We start from the raw sequence: 16364 nt of genomic DNA, 5'->3' as shown, positions 1-16364 counted from the left end.
TTCAAAAACTTTTCATCAAGAATTTACCATCTGTAAAAGATCTATGTTACAGTAAAAGGTGCAATTATCTGAATCTGCTTACCATGTATTACAGATATTTTTGAGGTAAGGCAATCCTGTTTTATAAAGCCTTTAATGATGATTTTATCAAGGCATTACTAAATCTTGAAAATTATGATAATTCTTTAACTCACAAGTATGAGGTATTAACTTCTAAATTAAGTTTTGTAAAAGTTAATTACAGAATAAATATATTACTCATAATATGCCCGGATTATGGAATAAGTTACTACATAGAATGGCTAAAGATTTAACTGATTTCAAATTTAAGTTGGATTCATGGATGCATTTGACTATCATTTTACTGTATCAATGTTATTTGAATGGCTGCTGGGCCAAAGAACACTTTTATATAAAATTTTGAAACTTATGAAACTAGAATGAATTCCTGTCAGGAGTCAGTGTCTAAATTCTCCTTTGGGTTGAGGTGCATTACTTTATGATCAGAGGCCTACAAAGTAGCAAAACTATAAGTGTGGATGAGTTCCAGGAAAAGATGTTGAAAACTCTGAAGAGAGCTGAAGAATACTGCTTAATGAACGCCTTCAATGTTGCATGTAAAACTGAGGCAATGTCTGTGGACTGGCAAATTGGGTAGTGATCCCAATTCCTAAGAAAAGGGACCAAAGAGTGTGTTCCAGTTGTAGTTGCATCACACCATTCAAAATTCATGAACAAAGGCTATAGTAGACTGCTAAAGAGAAAACCCTAACCAGTAATTACATCTCTTTTTCAGGATGATCAAACTGTATTCCATCCAAATTCTAGAACAGTGAACTACATCTTAAATCTTGCAAGATCAGGAGAATTTGCTAATCCAGTTTATGTTCATTTGTGAATTTATGGAAGGTTTATTATACTATTCCATGGCTTGTGCTTTGCATAGTCCTGCATTAGTATGACAGCCAAAGATACTGTTTCAAGTTATCCAGTCTCTATATAAATACCAAATGAGTTGTGTCTGCACTGTTGGCATCAATGTGTATTCAATGTGGGTTATCAGGAGCCTTCAAGGCTGCATTCTGTCACCAGTGCTATTTGTGATATTAGTTAAGTCAATATCACAAAGCAGCTAACATTTGAAAGGTGTCCAGTTTGTGAAACCGTGACGTCCATGAGGTGGCATCTCTGTGGTCAGAAGATGGTGTTACTCTTTTGATTTTATGTGATGCTGTCCTGCTGCAAGTACTTCAGCAGTTCAATGCTGTGTGCAAAGTGACTGGATGAGAATCAGCATCTTTGTATCTGCAGCTGTAGTACTCTCATGGAAACAAGTAGACTACCTTCTTTATGCAGGAGGCAGGCCTATACCGAAGGAAAGCTTCATCATATCATAGCTTTCTTCACAAGTGATGAAAAAATAAACACAAGAAATACAGCAGGTCTGGGCACTAAATGTATTCTACAGAAGCCAAAGTAATTAGTGGTGCTAAAGTGTGTGTGTGTGTGTGTGTGTGTGTGTGTGTGTGTGTGTGCGTGCGTGCGTGTGCGTGTGCATGTGTGTGTGTGTGTGTGTGTGTGTGTGTGTGTGTGTGTGTGTGTGTGTGTGTGTGTGTGCTTCTGTGCATGCACGTCTGTGTGTCTATGTTTCTATATGTCAGCTGCTGCTTAAAAATATAAGTATGTAAAAAAACAGGTTCCACTTTGAACGGCAAAATATAGTCAGTTTCAGTTAAACACACAAATGTAAAAGGTACATTGTTAACCACAGCCAGTTATTAACTAAAATAAGAGTTTCATTGTAGTATATTTATAAGTTATACACATTTCTGTTATTCATACTTCTATAGCATTAGAACAGATATAATAAAGTTAGCACTTCATACACAGCAAGCATACTTTTTTTCTCATTTCTTAATATTTTATTTTGGCTAATTATCCATGTGTTCTCTAAAGAAAACTTTACAGTGTAGTCACTGCTGTGGGTTTTATTAAGTTTAATTGGTTTAGGTTTATTTCATTGTCTTATTTCATTGCTAAAAATGTTCCTATAATAACACCCTGCAAACTTATTCAATAATATCAGTAATTTTCTTAAGCAGGATTTTTAGCTGTATCTGCCAGTGTTAAGCCCCAGGGTTTGAGGAGGTCCAGAATGTAGCAGGTTAATTATATACTGCCAAGTCATTTGTCTTTTGAGAAAATTTTAACCTTAATAATTTATTGTTTTTTTTTTTACTCATTTCCAAATGAAATTAACATAACCAGTTTTCACATTTTATACTTTTGTTGTAAAGTGTAGACAGACAACCATGTAAACATCCTTGAATAACTTTAGTTAAGTGAAATAAAAATAGTTTACGAAACAACGTACTTGTTTTTTTAAACAACACCAGCTGTTGAATAATATCAGAAGTATTAGGCTGTGCAGTTTTGGCTCTACAACTCTTAATATGATTTGATGGGTGCAGTAAAATGGTTTTGGGTGTTTTGAAAATGTCTTCCTGTTTGACTCTGGGTATATAAAAATAAATCAAATTTATCAAATCAATAACTGATATCAAAATCATGGTCTGAAACTAAATGCTCAAAAATGTGTTATTGTATACTTTGGGAAGTCATCTATCCCATGGAACTACCACATTAACAATATGCCCATAAGAGCTGACTCTGCTGTTTAGGATTTGGAAATTTCTGTGGACAGTGACCTAACATTTGACCAATATGTGTCCATTGTTGTAAGAAAGTCCTTCTATATTGCATGGCTTGCAAACAAAGGGACTGAGTTCAGATCTAGTGATATCATTGCCCCCCCCCCCTTACTCATCCATCATTAGGTCAATCTTTGAATATAAAGCCCCCTTTGGCATTTATCTGTCGAGACACATGCAACAACTGTAAATCCCACAAAGATACTTTACTAAAAGGATACAAGGCCTAAACAACATCTCCTACCTGGACTGATTCAAAGCCCTGTTACTATACTCAGTGTCCTACAGACTGCTAAAAGGTTACCTATGTCTGGCATACAAGGCATCCTCTGAACCATTACTGATGGATTTACTACACATCAGTAAGTCAAATGGCATCAGAAATACTTGGTCTAGGGATCTAAGCTTCTGCAACATCAACAGAATGGTTTGGAGGGACAGGTATATTTTGTAGAGGATAGTGCTGCTATGGAATAGAGCCCCATCCACATAAAGCAAAGTTCATCCTTGTCCATTTTCAAGCACAACTAAAATCTATGAATGGGAGACAGAAAATTTACCCCAGGACTGCCCCCTGTACTAGTAATGGACAGATGTAGCCTACCCCTCAAATTATCTGTAGTATGATCCCTGTTATTCTCATTAGGGATAATATGCAATTATCAACCACGGGATGGGTAAGGCAAATCTATAAGCAAAAGGGATAGGTTATTTCAAGCACAAAAAGGGAAATTGGCAAGGCTTAAAATAACCCAAAAGGGCAACTAGCCTAACACTTACCTATGACCATATATGCTAAATTAGCGTTGACCATCTGTACAAAAGAGAAATCTCAGGTATCCTGCTTTGTAAAGTTATGCTGATCTCAAAACTGACTCATCTAATGTTTACACACATAAAATCATACAACAATACAAATTATGAAGTAGTTTGAAAGTGCTACTGCACTTAATGTTTAATATTTTGACGTAAAAAATTTGCAGGCATTTAGCAGTGGATGTAATGTGATACACACTACATTTGGGAGCAAGAAAAGACAGTGCAGACAAGATGATCTATAGTCTTTAACAGACACATATGTCCACTGAGTAAAGATTGGTTCATCAATATCAAAGAAATACTGAATTTGTGATTTTCATGTCTCTTGTTTTGCTTAATTGAATCATGTGTTACCCAACTCAATACTGGTCAGTTTGGATCATGTTGAAATCACCTGCAAATTCAAAGTTAAAGGAACCAGTTGTAACCAGAATAAAATATGGACATACTTTCTCAAATATATTAAAACTCTGTTCTCTTAAAGAAGAATCTACTTCTGGTGGAAGAAGCCACTGAGCAGCAAAGCAGCCAAGTGAGTGTAGCTTTAGCATGGAATGCTAGCCTGGAAAAAGTGGTTATTGATGATGAATTAATGGTGATATGGGGGGCTCAGGTATTTAATGGCAAAGCAGCTTCTGCTAAGTCAAAAAGATATGAGTAAGAAACTGCTTTTTACCTTTTCAGATGCATCAATCTAGGTACAAGAAACAGATATAAATCTTACTGTTGAGCTGTATAGGCTGGATATTAATGTAATGTACAATTTAATGCAGTTGTATACAGATTCTAGCATAGGAACACATGACAAGATATAATACATTACTGAAATACTGGAAAGAATGGAAGTTTCATTGAGCAATTTAGCAATTTAGCTGGTATAAATAGTAAAATGATTGTACTAAAATACAATTGAAATGATTATTAGAGATTCAGATTTCAAGTACCAGACCACCTATGAATATTTACAAAGACAAAATGCATAACAAATTGATAAACTTTTAGAATGAGATTGCTAGGTTATGAATAAAAAATCCCATAGAATAATTTGTGAAAGTTTGGGATTCATCATACTTGGAACTCATTGCTATGATTAGACTATACCTTATGAAACATCTTTTGAGATATTCTGGTCAGTTCAAATGAAAATACGGCTGAGATGTTTCCCTGGATAGACTTCACAGTCTTTTCAACCGGAACATCCAAAAATGATATCCTGCATTTAGTTATTGTCAAGTTTGTCAAATCTGAACAAACTATCAGCAGTAATTAATGACTGAATATTCTAGAAAAGAGAAGAAAATATATTTGGGCCAGATTCCAAAAGACTTGCTCTCAGAGTAAGTTACAAACTCTGAGATTGCAGTAAGACTGAGTAATTTACTCTGAGAGCAAGTCTTTTGGAATCCATTAAATATTTTTACTTCCAGACTTCCACATTTATTCTCTAGCATGTTGCAGGGTATGAGATTTCATTCCTTGTCCCTTTATAACCCAGTATCCTGGTTATAACAAATGGCCTGCTTTTTGAGTTGCTATGACTCTAACATTTCTCCCTTGAGTTGTTAAAAGGTTAATTAGTGGCATTACTAATTCTTTTCTCAGTCATGTAAGAATTCTGTGGTGAGTCCCATTAGGTCTCATTAAGTATGTGCCTTTTAATTTATGGATGTTTTTCAAGATTTGTATTTTCATCTTTGAATTGATTAGAATGTATCCTCTTATCCTATGCATTTCTATTATCGAGACTAGGCAAACACCACCTTTCCTTCTTTGTGGATACAAAGCTTGAGGCATTTCCCAAATGCCTTGTTAGTGTATACCTGAGTAAAAATGCTGAATTAAATCAAGCTTTGTCACTGTAGCTTTGTAAAGAAAATGTATCACATTGTGATTTTTAACTATGTGTGCATAATGCCATTAATGTTATCTTACTGATGCTCTCTAGCAGTCCCTGGGGTGAAGGCAGGAACAAATAAATGCTGTGGCAATTGATATTAGTGAGTGCACCTACCTATTCACATATCATTTCACCGTGCTATTGTTTTTAGGAGATCCCAAAACTACCATCTCAGAGTGAATGACTACCTGGTTAGGTATGGAATGAAACACTACTATTTTTTTTAAATGAAAATGGAGCAATCAATTAATTTCTTGTGTGTCTGGCTAATAAAATGTTTGTCTTGTTAATAAAACAATTTGCTTGTAGTATAGCAGTACATCCAATCAGGTGATAAATATTGCTATAAATAATTTGCTTTTGTCTCATGTTCCCCAGGCTCCAAACATGGCATTCGAGTATACTGATGTCAGGGTGGAGGAGAATTCATGAATATATTATTGGAAGTTCACTAGGCATCTCTCAGGTTTTCCAGTACCATTATTAACTATGATTTTAACTGAAGTAACTGAAGTTTATTTTTCTGTCACTGACTATCACAGTCTGTTAATGACTGGCAGATGACATACTGCAATAAAATAAAATATAAAAAGTGAGAAAAAATTAAACATGAATAAAATACTGAATGTAAACATAAGGTATCAAAAATGGTACTATATCACCCAGCGAAACTAAGATACTGTAAATCTAAATGCTCAACCCCTAGTTCATAAAATGAATTATTCAATTGCATTGTAACATCTAAATGCATGTATTGAAAACATTAGCAGATAAAGTGCACCTTAGCCCCAGATGGTTTTCAAAGCATGGAACCCACATACACTCTGTTTTGGACAGACTATCAATGTATATGTTCTTTTTGATTCTCCATCCTGATGGTTTTAAATGCATACTTAACTATGAAGTAATTTTAAATTGTATTTAGTGTTTAAGAAAGCCAAAATGTCGAGTATTTTAAATTTGTGTAAAGTAGTCAAGCATTTTTCCATTAACAAAATCTACTGATTAATAATAAAATCACCCATTTTAGAACATTTTAGCCATAAAAGATCATTTCAACTGCAGTCATTATAATTCTCTATAATCTTTTCCCTTCGATCATAGCCATTTGATATTGTATACATTAAATGTCCAATGGTGATAAAAAATGGCTGTGACAATTTATTCCCACTTGCTGTACACAACTGCACACCAGTATGCTGCACGGCCAGACTACTGATATTTAACTTGCTCATTCTCATCCACAAATAACCCCATTACATAATAGTTATAGCCCCCATTGTTGACAATTTTCAGTATTTGTCTGAGGTAGAAATAAAAAAAAAAGAATTATGAACACAGTATTGTACTCCAGCTGTGTTTTATACAAACACACAGTAATCCATCTATTCCATCTTCACACCAATGCACACTAATCCATTAAAAGCCAGACTATTTAAACTGAGCAAGCAACAAGATGATACTTTCACCCACAAACAGCCTCACCCTCACCCAGCAGTTATACACACTTTGTTTTGTATAGCTCATCTGATAGTGATACAGACACTACATCTCAAACTTTCCAAGCAAGAATCTAGGACAAAGCCAAAAATATTTAATGATAAAGCTCCAGGTTGGGTACAGATTTTAAATATTGCAAAATTCCTTTTTATGACATAAATGCATATTTGCTCTCCCTCACCCAAATGAAGAATGCACTCATAACTAATGTAGACAGCTAAAGGTGTAAAACCCATGAAACATGCTATTCATACTGTAATGCAAGCATATGCAGTATGTATCTGATGGAATACAGTCAAATTCTATCAAAATCTGCATTCATCTGTGCAGATATATAGCGAAGTAATACCCTCCCTTGAGTGTACAACATTGGGCTCCCTTTCGGTTTCCCTTCCTGCATGGTTACCAACCATATAGATTCAGGGTTTTCAGCACTGTGAAGATGCAAATGAAGTCAAAACTCATTAGAATTGCTGAATCCAAAAATAATTGTAACCATGTAGGGATGTTCACTTAGTGTAGGCACTTCCACAGTGTTCGTGTTCAATGGATGGCAACAGTGAATGATGACATCAGGGGGCCTGTCAGGTTACACTTACAGAGGTGTAGGTTTGTGAAGTGTAAAAGTGCATACAAGCAGTGCACAATTCACAAGTTCTGTTTCATCCTCTTTATTGTTTGTTAAAATGTATTGTCTCTATCCGCTTTAAGTTAAAATTTATTTTTTAATTTTTGTCACTGTTTGTGTGATGCAGCACTTAGAGAAACCAAAGAAAATTGAGAAATGAATTGTAGGTTTCACATTGCTTGTCACCTAACTATTCCTGTGGCCACATGTGTATGTGTAGGACTAGAGTAGGTCCTTAGTTCTAGTATAGGATTTGTAACCTTTCTTTCACTTTTTGAGCTGTATGATTGCGCTCTGTTACAGGAATGGAGAAAAGTAATAACAGGATTACCTGTGTTTACCTTATTTCAGAGCTGGTGTGCACAACAATGTGTAGGTGTGCATAGCAGACTAATGAGCACCAATGGAGCTGATATATTCCGTACAGCAGCAGATTTTTTCATAGGAGCTAATTACAGCATAAGCAGGTGATTTTCAGCTTGGTGGAGCTATTCAGCAAGCTATGTAGCATCCATGTAGCCTTCATTCTGTTGTTTCCTGAATACATTAATACCATGGGAGTAGAGACAATTAAATTTTAGCCCTGAAATAAAATTGTGTCAGTTGCTGCAATTGCAAGGTAAGTCCTGAACCCAGAATGTATTCTTTAGTAATATTATTGCATATCCTTGTATTTCTTAACAATTTCTTACTGATGGATTTGTGCAGAAAGTACCTTAGCATGTGACACCAGGTACATATTTTACTTATATGTGTCTATTACTAGTTTTTTGTATTTTTCTTCTCATTTTTAATTGCACTTTTTGCGTGATGCACCACATAGTGCAAACAATTAAAGTGAGCAATAAATACATTTCAGGTTTGACAGTGTTTATCTGGTTTGCGTGATGCATGGTGGACCACCTAGGAAGCAGATAGCCCAAAATAGAAACTGTATACATTCAATGAATGCCTTTTGGTCATTGTGAAAACCTGGCCTGGAGTACACATGGTACTGGGTTCTAGTACAGAGTGTGCAACCTTTGTTTTGATGCTGTGACATTGAAGTTTGCAGCAATGAAGTGCAACACAGACAACTGTTTCCTCAACATTCTTGTGGCAACAGGTGTAAGTGTGAAACTGCCATATACATGGTCCTGGCTTCAAATATAGCATATTCCATGAAGTATTACTTTTACTGATGGGGGAATCTATGTATTACCACATTTATCATCAAATTTATTATGACTGCAGGTATACTGAGTACTATAGTGCTGTAAATGCATTCCTGCTACCTGGACTGGCATGACTTAACTTTTGCAAAAAACACATGCACAACTGCCTATACATGCAATTGCTTGCCACTGTTGCGGTCTGCTTGGCAGATGTTTGCAACACAGCTCACATTTGTGCACTGCTTACCTATGTGCAAACAGGTGTAACTCGCATGCATGTACACATCATGCAAATCCACTGCTCACTGCACTATGGACCTGTATATATGATGATTTCTTTATTGGTGATTATTGTCCATTTCCTTTGTAAGAGAAAAAATACATGTGGAAACAATGCAAACTGAGAGCACATTCTAAATATATGTCATGTATTCATAATGTATACATGTCCACCCCCCCCCACCACCACCAAGCAGTGCAACCCTGGGGTCTCAATATTTTTACACACATATTTCAATCATACTACAAAGTTTAATATATAATATTGTGTGCTCCCTCATGGACAGGGCCAGTTGGTGGTGTTGACAACCTTGATCTGCTAAACTCAAACTTCCAACTATGTTCAGTAAGGGTACTTGCGTTTTTACACAGCTAGGCTTCTACTCACCCTAGTGCTGTTAGGTTACTGGCCTCATATGAACCTATGAATTTATGTGCCTATGCAAGTCTCCCAACCTGGTGTCTCCCATACTGCCTGATGATGTCATCTACTATAATTTCATCTGCAACCATACAAAAATCAGACTTGTGCCATGGTGCTTGTGTGAAGTACTGAGTTCTGTAGTCTGTATACTTAGATAGATAGGGCTTCTGTTCTCACTACAGTCAACTGTGTATGTGTGTCTAGCCAGAAGAGCAAGTTTGTATCCTGCAGTTAATGCCCCAATCCCATAAACAGGTGTTATTTTGATACTTGCACCTTTCTATAGATTAATTTCAGGTAGACTTCTCAACTTCTTCTCTCCAACATGCACTGCTGATGTCATCCACTATAAGTTGACCTGCAGCCATGTTAAAGTCCAACTTGTGCCGTGGTGCTTGAAATGTGTTCTGTAGTCTAGGCACTTAGATATGTAGGGGTTCTATTCTCACTGCAGTCAACTTGGTTTGTGTCACTCTACTCAGCAGAGCAGATGTACTATTCTATAATTGTTTCTCCGATGGCATGGGTTGCCAGTATTTTGTTTGCACCTGCCAACACATCCATTTCAGGCAGTCCTCCCAACTTCTTCTCTCCAACATGCACTACTGATGTCATCCACTATAAGTTGACCTGTAGTCATTCCTCAGTCAGCCTTGTACCATGGCACTTGCATAGAGTACTTTGTTTTGTAGTCTGTGCACCTAGATAGGTAGGGGTTCTGTTCTCACTGCAGTCAGCTTGGTGTGTGTGCCTCTACTTAGCAAAGTAGATATGTTATCCTACATTTAATCTCCATTGGCATGGCTTGCCAGTATTTTGATACTTGCACAAGCCTACACATTCATTTCATGTAGCCCTCACAACCTCTTGTCTCCCACATGGCCTGCTGATGTCATCCACTGTAAGTTGACCTTCAGCCAGATAAAAATCAGACTTGTGCCATGGCACTTGCATAAAGTGCTGTGTTCTGTAGTCTGTGTACTTAGGTAGGGGTTCTATTTTCACTGCAATTAACTGGGTGTGTGTATCTCTAGTCAGCAGAGAAGACATACCACATTACAGTTAATTCTCCAATGGCACAGCTTGCCAGTATTTTGATACTTGCACAAGCCTACACATCCATTTCATGCAGCCCTCCCAATCTCTTTCTTCAACATAGCCTGCTGATGTCATCCACTATAAGTTGACCTGCAGCCATGTAAACGTCATACGTATGACTTGGTGCTTGCATAACTTATTGTGTTTTGTAGTCTGTGTACTTAGATAGGTGGGGGTTCTGTTCTCACTGTAGTCAACTGAGTGTGTGCGTGTGTGTGTGTGTGTGTGTGTGTGTGTGTGTGTGTGTAAGCTGTTACTTGACATTACAGATAGCATTTTACACCAGCATGTGGGACACTGTTATTACCATATGCTCAACAGACAATGCTGAAGTCATAGGCTATATCAGATTATTGCATATGCAGTCATCCCACCAGGGCATGATCAGACACTGGCTTGGAGTCCAGGCCGATGTCACCTCATCCAATACCAGACAGATTACAGTGACATATCTTTTAATCTATCCACATACATCATGGTGTGGTTAGTAGGCCCGGTGTTATCTTGACAAACAAGCCCTGCAGTCTGTCTAGCTGCTGCATGTGTCTGGTGAGGGTCATGCAAAAAAGAGTATCATATTGTATTACTATTCTGATGAGATTTGACTACAGTGCTGTCATACAAACCTGAGATCTGAATGTGATGGCATGACTTATGATGTGCACCATATGTATGCACTGGAAAATCATTAAAGAGAAAAGTTAGAAAGTATTGAGACAAATGCATTTCCTGACTTCACAACCCTTACAAGAGAATACACCAGAAATTACTGACATGATGATGCTATCCATTGTATAACTTGGCAAGGCAAATATAAGTGACAGGCAGAATTATCAGTTCAACAACACTAATGCAGATATACTAAGCACTAATGTAGGTATGCGCCCTGTTCATCAGACACAAAGCTTTTGAATCCCTGAATCCAAAAGAGAGAAAACAGGTATATGGCACAGTTGTTATCACTTGCACATAGTGTTGTGTGGGGGGCAGGAGGCCTAGGTTGACACAAAAAGACAGTGAGTGTGTATGTGTGTGTGTGTGTGGGGGGGTGTTTGTGTGTGTGTGTGTGTAAGAAAGGGAAGCAAGCAGGCTGAACCATCTAACTGTTGTGTGTGTGTGTCTGTAGGGGTCCTCCATGGGAAACTGTGTTTGAGAGTCTGCATGAACACAGCCAAGCTCAGTGCTAGCTCTATGTCTTCGCATGTTGAACAGGTGTGAGACATGCAGATAGAGTTGGCAATTCATCATTGTCACCCCGACCATGAGAACTGTCTCCTTCAGTAGTTGAATTGGCACCTCCACACCCAAGGTCAGATGCAGTGCTGCTACCTGAATATCACAGATGTCTGCTGGACATGCTCTCTTCATGAGAATACCCAGGACCATGGCCCCATGGCCTCATGTCTGGGTGTGGACAGCACACTTGCCAATGGACCAATGGAAGTACTGCCACTATGGGAGTGTGATCGGGCACAGCCACATTGCTTATCATCAGATGTTGTGGCTGACCTACACCCATGGGGATGCTGTTCCCCTCCCAGCAGAAGTTCCATCACAGACACTGCTCATTCCATCACAGACACCCCTTGTTCCAAAGTGTCATTCATCTGATCCAGCGAATTAGAAACATGGTGTAGGCAGTCATGCATGTCAGCCTGTGCCACATCTACAACCCTCAGCATTTGTCTGGAGTGCCTTTCTGAACATGTCTTTGCCTCTCTGACAGCCCTGTGCATATGTTGAGTTACACAGAAAGAGACACCTGCACCAGATGAAGGAGGGACAGCAGACCCCCTACAAACACCCCTATCAACCCTCCTGTGTGGCACCTCACTCACACTTTGGCTATGGCCAGAATTAACTGGCACTGAAGCTGCAGTAGCCACACTTTTCTGATCAATGTCCTCACCCTCCACCTGGCCAATATCTGTGGGCTCAGTGGACTGGGTAAGTGTAGGCTTATTGGCTGTGTCTGGGGAAAATGAAGAGGGTGGCTGGATGTCAACCTCTGTGTCAGATTCCACATCTGCACCCCACTACTGTGCCTCAGTTTTGGCGCCATCATCATCAGTGTCTCCTGAGACACTGACATCAGGTGGCACAGGGCCCAAACTCCCACTGTTATGATCACCTGTGATAAAAAGGAAGAAACATAAGCATACATTAAAACCTGCACAACTGAAGTGCAATACATGCTAAACTACTAACAGAGCTGCCACTATTGCCAGCAATACACACAACAGGCCTAAAATGACACATTATGATATTTATGTAAACTGATCTGCAGTACTGACATAAATTTATTTGGCTTACTATCTGCAGGAAGCATATGTTACTGGATTCCTGACAGTCCTAAAATAAGTTAAACAAGAGGTAAGAGCAACATCATCATATTTAACAGTAAGATAGAGGATAATACATGTACTCCTCTATATCTGCATTAACTGTACGTGCACAAGAGCATGGCTGACAACCCCAAACTGAGCTTATAACTGTAGCAATCTTCAACCCCCCCAAACAAAATAATGTGACACAGAAGTAACTTTTATTTCAGTTGTTTTACTACAGAATAGTATTCCACTGGTCATATAAAAAAGCCTACCTGGAAGCTCATCTTGAGACTCTGAAGCAGTGGTGCCCACATCAAGGACATGCAGTGTTCCACTCTGCTGTGAGTTCTCATGTTGACGGATATTCACCAGGATCTCTTCACTGGGGTAAGATGTGGTTCTGTAACAGGCCTTCCCCTGGTTACCCTTTGGCATCAGGCAACTGCAGCTGCTTGCCTCTGTGCAGTAGTAATCATGTTAGTGGCCCTTTGGTGCACCTGTTCATATGTCCATCTGTGGCTATGCACAGAATTGACATTGTCAACAATGTGCTGGCGATAATTGTACCCTTTGTTGAATTTTGGGCAGACCCCTTCCAGGAGAAATTTCCCATATTGACGGAGAACATCAACAATGATATTGTTTTCCACTTCACTGAATGGGGGTCTCTACCCCACTGACACTGTTTGTGTCCTAAAAGACAAAAGAATGATAATACACATAAGTACCATGTAACTGTTTCCAGATAAAACAGTAAAGGTAGGCAGTCAGTAGTACCCACTAAAAAAAACATAAAACAGTCTACAGATGTGAAATATTAACAATAGGCAGGATGCAAAACAAGGAGTTTAGCAGGAGCAAAATATACTTGCATGTGCCATAGCAGTAACTCAGCTGTGCTTCCTCACAAAAAACAATGCATTCTAATTTGTGACATAATAGTAACTCTTCTTTGCTCACCCACCCACAAAAGAACATCTATATTGCAATGTAATGTCAGAGCTCTAAAGCAGTGGCACAAATGGCCTGCTGTAAACTGTATTCAGTATAATTGGAGCATGCATATAAGCAATGTATGTGCACATTAAGGATTGCTTGCTGCAATATGTAGTATAGTGTGCATCTGTTATGAGCTGGGTAGTCTTAACAGTAAAAATGTTATTTGTTAGGAGTTGGTAGTCTTAAAAGTAAAGGTAACAGAATAGATTCAAATAATTGTATCAATGCATTGTATGTCATAAGTGACATACAATGCATTGTATGTCACATATGAAGTTGCTAATGTTCTCCCTTATTTTTCTTGCACTCTAACCCTTATCTTCTCTCTTTTTTTTTTTTTCTTTCCACAGCACAGCACGTAAGGCCTACCCCACAGCATCCATCTATCCCCACTCCATTGGCTACAGCACCAAGACAGAGCACATCTGGGACACAACCTGGTAGCACCCCCTCTGCTGCCCCTGCACTACTTGACCCCCAAAAAGAGCTCTGCCAGGCAGGATAGGCCAGTGCTTCCCTCCAGAAGCAGTGGCAGAGGTGGTGATTTTATCCCATATGCAGAAGTCAGACACTGCAGCCATCAGTGCAGTGAGGTGACAGTGATAACAGTCCAGTGGGTGATGACTCAATTCTCACTGTCTCCCAGCTTGATGTCCATGGGTTTGCAATGTCCCCACCCTCATCCCAACTATGGCATTCACCCACCTCTTGTGTCCTTCACTGTCCCTGTTTTTTGTCTTGTATGTCCTGTCTGTCTGCAATTGCCTCCCCACCTCTCCAATGTACCAGACCTAGACATATATACCTCCCTTCCCCAACATTCCTCTCTCTCTCTCTCTCAAAAAAAAAAAAAAGAAAGAAAAAGAAAAAAAGGACACCTGTCCCCCCAAAATGTCATCCATTACATAGCTTTCCATTTTGCGCACATTTTGTCTTGACACCCTTGATTTAGACCACTTGGTTATATAACATGATTGTGTTGTAGTCACCCCTCTTTCAGGGGTTGATACTGGAAATTCAGCTAATATTCTGCACATCTGAACATTTTTTACTGTTGAAGAAATGGATAGCTATAGTTCTTTCCTACATCCCTCCTGCACATTCCTGCCCATCTTTCATTTTGTTCTTCCCCCTGCTTGCTTCCAGTTTCACCACTTTCCTATCTTTCCCATTTCTTTTCTTTAAAGCATAATTGCACGATGGTGTGCATTATACACTAATGCACGGCTATGGCAAAAAGCAGTTATAAGTGTTATATACATCTTTATTGGAAACCAGTACCATCTAGCCATATTTTAGAGACTCCATACAAACAATCACACTTTAAAATTTGGATTTACACATACATGTATTTGAAACTGTTACATACACCTGGATTTGAACCCAGTACCAACAGACCCCAAAAATGAATGGATCAATATATTAACCGATGGTGCTACAGACTCTGTTGCATAGTAGGTGTATTTTAGTGACTGAATAGAAATTGCAGGCTTAGCTGCTGTTGCATACACCTACTACTTAACTGACTCTCTGGCTACAGGTATTAATTCACTTAATGCAGTAATACATTCCTTTTTTTGAGCCAGATGGAAGTGGTTCTGAATACAGTTGTAGCTAATACATTGAACTACTTTTGTATTAGTGTTTCTTAATGAAGTTGCTCAATATCGTGCTCCATCACACACTAATGCTTTATAAAACTAAATAGGTATAAAGCAATAATGCTTTATAAAACATTACTGGGGATTGCGCATACAAAATTAAGGGGGAAGATACAACATTGATGATTTGGGGACAAGCAAAGGGAAATCCTTGCTACACTGTGTAACTTACTATTACTTGTATAATATACATCTGCTACCTAAATGACTTTGTGGCAGCACATGTTAATGCATTGTTACTGGAGACAGATATTACTGGGCCTGAATATGGGTATAAATAGTAATTTTACAAGTGTGTATGATACTTTAAATACATAAACTTGCATTGCTGCCATTCACTGTTGCTTCACATTGGTGTGAGATGTGCACCACTGTGTAATAATTCTTTAAAGAAAAGAAATGGGAAAGACAGGAAAGTGGTGAAATGGGGAGGAAGCAAGGGGAAAACAAAGTGGAAGGAGGGCAGGAATGTGCAGGAGGGATGTAGGAAAGAACCATAGCTATCCATGCCTTCAACAATAAAACATGATCATATATGCAAAATATTAGCTGAATTTGGACTGCCACCTCCAGAGACAGGGGTAACCACAACACAATCATGCTGTATACCCCAAATGAACCCAATCAAGTGTGTCATGAAGACATGCATGCAAAATGGAGAGCTATGTATGGGATGAATTTTTTTTTTTTTTTTTTTTTTGTGGGACAGGTGCCCATTTTTTTTTTTTAGAGAGAGAAATGCTGGGTAAGGGATGTTGGAATGTCTGGGTGAGGTAAGTCAGGTAGGTGTGGAAGCAGTTCCAGACAGACAAGACAAACAAGACAAGAGAAAGGGACGAAGAAGGACACAAGAGGTGGATGAAC

The sequence above is a fragment of the Protopterus annectens genome, chromosome 2.part2 (assembly GCF_019279795.1).
Source record: "Protopterus annectens isolate FY-2018-M chromosome 2.part2, PAN1.0, whole genome shotgun sequence".
NCBI classification, from domain to species: domain Eukaryota; kingdom Metazoa; phylum Chordata; order Ceratodontiformes; family Protopteridae; genus Protopterus; species Protopterus annectens.
Note: the sequence above shows the minus strand (reverse complement) of the source record.